Below are 7,707 nucleotides of genomic sequence, written 5' to 3'. Positions count from 1 at the left end.
TATTATTCCGGTAATAAAAAAATTTTGCTTGCATGGCACTATACAGGGGTGAATGGAAGCGCTGTATTTTCTCCTAATTTCAAAAAATTCTGTGGAAAAATGGAATAGCTGATTTTCTTTCATAGTCCTGTCATATTATCCCGTAGGCATCATTAAAATTTTGTTCCTTGAATTATCCGAATATCTTTTTTACTTGTAAGAGCTGTACCATTTTTTGTAAATAAAAACATTGATTGACTCATAAAAGAGAGGTTGGATTGATACGATTAGAATGGTGCTCATGCAGCCCAGATCTCAATCCTATTGAGCATTTATGGGATAAATTTAAAAAAGTTATTTGCCGTCATCCTAGGCCTCTAGAAAATTTGGTACAGTTATGGCTCTGGCAGAGGAATATCGGGCTATTCCCCAAGCAAAGATAACACATCGTTTTTCGATGCTAAATAATTGCGAGCATTCATTGCTGCAAGAGGTGGACATACCCACTATTGAATTGTTTTGTTTTGTTATTAATTTTGTTTTGTTTTGTTAATTTTAGTGCGTTTTATATTTTTATTAAATAAACCTTCAAACCAGTGTTTTTATTTACAGCTCTTACAAGAAAAGAGATATTCGGATAAGTCAAAAAACAAAACCTTAGTGATAACTCCAGGATAATATAAAAGAAGTATGAAACAAAATCAGCCCTCCAATTTTTTCACAGAACTTTTTAAAGTTATGAGAAAAAAATAACACTTCCATTCCCCACGTATAATGCCATCTAAGCAAAAAAAAATTATTACCGGAATAATAACAAAATGACAAAAAGTTGTTCCAAATATTATTCTAGCTCCACGTACCAAATTTCATAACAAAATTCACACTTTTAATTTTTTCAGTATTTGTAATCAGGATCCTAACACATACAATTGGCTATCCTGAGATGCAGCTCGGGACAACCATTGTCGAAGGTGCCAAAAAATATCGCCTTTAGCACCAAAAAATTCCTGGAAATTTTCGTCACTACGGCCAGACATGCCACAATTACAGCGCTGTGCTTAGTGTAAAGAGTGAGAGACGCATACCATTCTGTTCTGTTCTTAGGCGCATTTAAAAAGTGCCTGCTTGTAGGTTAGTGCCATCATAGAAGTTAGTAGCACTACTACGGGGAGCGTAAAATATTTTCAACTTCGGAGAGAAATTAAAAAGTAGCTTTTTATTTTAGATACTTCCCTAATAACACAAAACATTCCATGAATGTTCCTAGAATGTACACACAGGACATTGAAAACATTCCTGGAATGTCCCCAAATGCACACGAATGTCCCTGGAAAGTACCAGGAAAGTGCTGTGTCAGCATTTTAAATATTCTTAGAATGTTCTGTTGGAACATTCCATGAATGTCTACGAATGTTCTTTGGACATTCACAGTCTATTTTTTAGACTGAATGTCTTGTTGGAACATTCCATGAATGTTCTTTGGACATTCACAGTATATTTTTAGACTGAATGTCTTGTTAGAACATTCCATGAATGTCTACGAACGTTTTTTGAACATTCACAGTATATTTTTTAGACATTCACTGAAATATATCGTCAGTAATGTGACAATACCTCCTATATGTTTTTTCATGAGGTTTGCAGGAGACGAAAAACATTTTTTAAGGTCACTTTCTGGTTTCGTACGTATTCTGACTTTTTTTGTAGTAAATAGATAGTTGAATTTACTGCAAAACAAGTCAAAAAATATATGAAAACAGGAGGTGGCCGAAACAAGTTTTTAGTCTATCTTACAAATCTCTTGAAAAAAACAGATAGGAGGTACTGTCACATCACTGACGATATATGGCCATACCAAATAATACATCCTTGATAAATATAAACATTTTTATTGCAAAAAATCTTTACATACATTTTTTAATGTAATTTGCTGACATTCCTAAATATTATAAAAAAATGTGTCACATTTGCTTTGTAAACCTTTCTTTTGCTTTTCGTAGCCACATATTCTGTTTCCTTTCTGGTTTTTTGTAGACCACTTCTCTCAGCTGATTCTAAAAGAAAATAAAATAAAAGGTAATTTTTCTATCCTTTACAATTAACAATCAGAAGAAATATTGTTTACAGGTAATAATATGCATAAATAATAATAATAAAAAAATAAATATTAAATAATATTTAAATAAATAATAAATAATATTTAATAAATAAAATAATAATAATGAACATTTTGTATTTTGACAACGACATCCGATGTGGAAGTAGAAACCTTAATAAAATTATTTTTTCAAGTAAATTGTGGCTTATTTCCCCATTAGAATAATTAATTACAAAAAAGCCACAAAGAAATAGATTTTTCACAAACAAATAAGTATTTAGTATTCATTATATTTATTGTTTTTATTATTTACTTTAATGTCCTACTGGTACATTATTTGACAAATAATGACATTTCGAAGTCTGTTAAGTACGATATAACGCCCTTGGGCATTAAATTTAAATAACGACTTAGATACTGTCAAGTTGACAAATATCAACCTAAGTAAAACTATGGTTACCACAATTACGTTACTACTGTTACTGGTAAATGTACTTATTTAAAAACTAATCAATTCAAAATTGGTTCAAATTTTTCGCATATAAAGAATAATTTAGTCGGACATTAAACGTTGAAGGCACCACAGGTATTATAATGGGTGCGTTCGGACGACCACAGCGGCTGGACAGCTGAGCCAGCAGTAGCTGTCAGACGTCACCGCTGGAAGCCAGCCGCTGAGAGATTTACTAAGCTCTCCCTATCACGGCTGGATACAACCACTCAGCCGATTTCTGCTGAATGCCAGCCGCTACGGTCGTCCGAACGCACCCAATAATAACGCTTTCGGTCAACGTATATCCCTATAATACCCTTGGTACCTTAATAACTGTAACATAAGATTATACCTTAATTCTTGTTTTCGATTTCTGATGTTTTTATTTATTTACATTGAATATTAATCTGTTTTGTTGTATAATCTACTTCGCAATAATTATGTGATATATTTGACTTAAAATGAATTCAAAAATTTTTTGTAGTTTGGCAACAATGTCAACTTAGATCTCCGATGTAGATAATGAATTACAACAGTATCTATATTGTACGGACTGTATTATTAATTAGGTTATGCATATACCTGTGTGACATAAGCTATTGGACCAGCACAGTCTCTCAAACGAACAGATGAAAGTGAAGTTCTGTCAATATCTTTTTCTAAAAAGTGTTTTGAACATACTCCTCTATTAACAAATCTGATCTATACTTCATGTCTTCTTCGCAGGATCTTCTGGAAAGCTAAAAATACAAAATATATGCATTACTAAGCATTATTAACAAATTTTAGTTTTAAATAAAAAATATGATTAATGAACTCACAAAATTATTATAAAACAGCTTAGAAATTGTTTATTAGTATAGTTGGTTCCCCAAACTCAGACACAACTGGCTAGTGATTTTAGTAGGTAATTTTTTTTGTTTTTGGCCAATTTTGCCAAAATTACAGTAATTAGTACTGAGACTGAGTTTAGCAAATCGACTATAATATTCTGTGTATTCATTAGTTGGTAATGCATATTATAGTGTGTGGTCTACCATCCTATTTATAAACGCATACACTAGCAAAAACGCAAAAAGAATTATTTTAGTTTTACAAATCCTTTTGTTATTACCTATCTCTATTTACTATTTTAGTTAGGAATAAGCGAAGTTTGTGGCTTATTCACAATTATTATTAAAATAATAAATGGATATGACCAATTATTAACTTATAAAATAAAATAATAATTCTTCTGATTTATGCCTTTTATTCACTTTGTTATATCTACGTTACTTAAAAGATTTTTTATGAATAGTATTATTAGGGTATTAATAGTATTAATTTATTTTCTGAAATACAGAGCATGCTTTCGTTTACATATTTGCATACTAACCTTTTAATAGGGCTGTTCATTCACAGTCATTTGTTTTGAGCTTCTGTCATAATTGAAACGTTATTCCTGCAGATTTTTTTATCTACATTTGTTTCTGCTACTCCAACTGCGTTAAAAACAGGACACCATTTTATGCACTATGTTAATAATACTATTAAAGCTATTATAAAAGTATCCGAATTAAAAAAATATTCTTAAAAAGCACAAATAATACAAACAATCCACGGCAAGGCAAGGCCGGGCAAGGTCGCCAGTCGCCAAGATGAAGATGCCAAGATGGCCGAAGCGAGGTCGTTGGTTGGTCGTTTTTAGTCACGTGATGCCCTCTCAAGCGCCATGCACAAAAATATATGCACGGCGAATTTGAAAATGAACGCAAAAGAAATAAATATAAATGCCTCTCTTGGGTTTTGCATAAGTTATAAGTATTTTTTTTATTAACAAAATCGCATTCCAAATTGAATATTCGCGAACAATAATTTTTATTACATTTGTATGTTTATAATATTGTATTAATTGAACTTGGGAAACTCTTTAAATTTGACATATTATTGCACTGTAGGCCTAAAATGTCACTTAGTTTGTCTGGTATGTTATAAGTAATGTTGTATCTCTTACACGTATGTATTATTTCGCAACTTAAAATATAGGAACATTGGTAGTATGTTCACAGAATGTCTTATGGTAACATTCCAGGAATAATTTAAACAGATGTTCACCGAATGTTCCCTAAATGTCCAGGACATTCAAATATTGATAGAACTTTGGTAGTACATTCCTGGAATGTTGTGTGTTGTTAGGGTTAGGTATTTTGTCAAAATTTATATATTACAATTTTGAAATAAGTAATTTATATTAATAAATAATTTATTATTTTACATTCGAAGAGGTTAGGCGGTGCCTACCTTGCTAGATGTCCTATAAGAGATAGATAGACGACTAGATGTCCTAAGCCCGACCGCACATCAAAGAAACATGAAACGTAAATTACGTTTCATGGAAATAAACCACTGCTAAACAAATATACGTCCGGCCATTTATGAAACTCTCCGAAAATAAAAATGTGTCATGAGCATGAATCACACTCGTTTCATTGGTAGGCGGACTTTGAGATTTGTTTAGCAATGTTTTAGTTTCATGAAACATGTTTTTCGTTTCATGTTTCATGTTTTTCGTTTCATGTTTCTTTGGTATGCGGCTTGGCTAAACGCTCAGCAACAGATTCGCGCTATTTAGAAAGAGAGAGCAATACATTGAAACTGCATGCGTCAATTTTACGCAGACTAACTTTCTAGTTAATAACATTACAGTTTCTTAAGTTAAAATATGAAAAAGTTGATAATAAACAATCTTTCTTAACTTTTAACAACGTTTTAAATTACCTAACTACATTTTCTTGCCAACGCAATTACTGTATTAAATGAATAAGTAGGTAAATAGTTTAGATCCGAAAATAACTTAAGTAATCTTAAGTGGACAGCACGTAGACTGATAATTGCGTGATTTTCATCGGTAGCGTGGCCGAGCGGTCTAAGGCGCTGGTTTAAGGCACCAGTCTCTTCGGAGGCGTGGGTTCGAATCCCACCACTGCCATCTTTTTCATTTTTATTAAATAGGCAAAAATATTAAAATGGCAAAACGAATGGGATAATTCCCCTAAAGCAAGACGTCTCTACCATTTTATTCGAAATTTAAATAATGTACCAAATTATTTTAACCAAAAAAAGGATTAATACATTTCCTTACAGGGTACGGTCCATACCCTGCATACCTGCATAGATTTAATTTAAAATATTGATGAATATTGTGAATGTGGAGAAATAGGCACACCAGAACACATATTATTTAATTGCGAAAGACAAACAAACACACAAGAATTACAAAGAATGAGAAGAGACCTTGTTGGCATAAATATAGAAAATATAATACAAAATGAAGAAATACTTATATTAATACACTAAATAATTAAGCGGCCATAATATCAAAGAAACAATAATTAGCATTATATAATATATCAGACGAAGAAGAAATCAAGTAAATATTAAACCTCTATGAATTTAAATAAGAAATTATAGAAAAAAATTACATATAAAAATATGGAACAAAATAATGGTATAATTAAATAAATATTTATATAGTAAAAAATTAAAAATTAATATCAAATATAAAATAAAATAAAATAAAATAAAATAAAATAAAATAAAATGAAATGAAATAAAATAAAATAAAATAAAATAAAATAAAATAAAATAAAATAAAATAAAATAAAATAAAATAAAATAAAATAAAATAAAATAAAATAAAATAAAATAAAATAAAATAAAATAAAATAAAATAAAATAAAATAAAATAAAATAAAATAAAGTAAATCAAAAATCAAAAATTATATCAAAATTAAATCAAAAAATATAACTAAAACATAAAAGTTTTAAAACTCAATGGATATTTTCGGCTAATGGTCTGAGGCTCACCGAAATACCATTGGGAATACTATACAAGTTGAATAGACCTGTATTTACAATTATTTCTAACAATTTTTAGATTAATAATGCTGGCATTTCTCATCTGAGAATGAGAACTGAAAGCAGTATAAAAATTATATTTTAACAAAAAATAAAATAAAATTTAAATTAAAAAAAATATATTTTATTTATTAAAACTGTTTAGAATTGTTTATTAAAATTGTTCATTAGAATTATTTATTAGAATTATTTATCATTTACAATTTTCAGAAATAGTAATAGATTAGGGCCATTGTGAATTAGTTAAATTAAATTAGAAAGTTGTTAAAATAAAAATATAAAATAAACTACTGTAATCCCATCATGAAACTACCTGGATTTGTCACAAGAGGCCAGGTCATTTGTATTTAATATAAATTAATAAATAAAATTAAATAGCATTGTTGAAATTTATAGTTTTTTAAAAACTTACAAGGTTATACATTATAAAATCTAATGAGTTTTGAGGAACTGTATGGTGAGGACATAAACGTTTGCATACATTATTTTTTTCGTGAATGGGCGTTTTTTAAAGTAAATCCCGAAAAGGTCGATCTTTATTTTTAAAATACGATTTTTTATATAATAATAGGGACATCATCCGATGATTTATTTAATGAGAGTTCGTGTGAACTCATTTGAAAAGTTATTCAATTCTCGATTCAGTAATATAAACATTAACATACAGTTGAGTCCGCGAGTCTTTACCCGTGCGTCATTAATACCTGGCGAGATAAAACACATACTTTTTATCTAGCATCATTCTCTTCCACGCATGAAACTCATGATAAACCAGCTGTCGTTTGTTATTAAGTAATAACACATGTTATTTTTATGAACCATCTAGACTCAGTGCATTGAAAAGAGATAGGTACAAAAAAAGACGATTCGGTATGTTTTCATATTTTAAGCACAATTTGTTTGACGTTTCTGCTTTGTTTACTTTTGTGGCTGTCAGTCAGTTAAATTTTTTGCGGTTTTGGTCGAATTTTTGCGTTTTGAAGTTTCTTTATATTACACAAACAGTTGTTTTCACAACTAATTTTATATTAGGCTTTGAAATTTTAAGGTAAATAATTATATTTTTTCAATTAATATTTAAAACATACAAAGCTAACGTCATTCACACAGTAAAGAAATGATTGTGTTTAGATTTCCGTCAAAGTGAATAAAATAACAAAAATTAAATATGTTACTGAATTTTTTTATACATTGTTTATTTATTTATTAATCAATAATAATAAAAAAATTTATTAAGCTA

At 29.3% G+C, this 7,707-nt stretch overlaps 1 long non-coding RNA gene and 1 other non-coding gene across 2 annotated transcripts; one reads left to right on the top strand and one right to left on the bottom strand.

The window, feature by feature from the left end:
* Nucleotides 1–1,852: 1,852 nt before the first annotated feature.
* LOC126890057 (uncharacterized) lies at nt 1,853–4,747 on the bottom strand. Its single transcript, XR_007700270.1, has 3 exons — nt 3,946–4,747; nt 3,153–3,310; nt 1,853–2,033 (listed from the first exon to the last, which is right to left on the bottom strand). It is a non-coding gene; the product is annotated as an uncharacterized LOC126890057 (long non-coding RNA).
* Nucleotides 4,748–5,456: 709 nt separating this feature from the next.
* Trnal-aag (transfer RNA leucine (anticodon AAG)) lies at nt 5,457–5,538 on the top strand. Its single transcript has one exon. It is a non-coding gene; the product is annotated as a tRNA-Leu (tRNA).
* The last annotated feature ends 2,169 nt before the right edge of the window (nt 5,539–7,707 follow it).

Source organism: Diabrotica virgifera, chromosome 8, assembly GCF_917563875.1.
Source record: "Diabrotica virgifera virgifera chromosome 8, PGI_DIABVI_V3a".
In the NCBI taxonomy this organism is placed as follows: domain Eukaryota; kingdom Metazoa; phylum Arthropoda; class Insecta; order Coleoptera; family Chrysomelidae; genus Diabrotica; species Diabrotica virgifera.
Note: the sequence above shows the minus strand (reverse complement) of the source record. Positions and strands in the feature narration are given on the sequence as shown.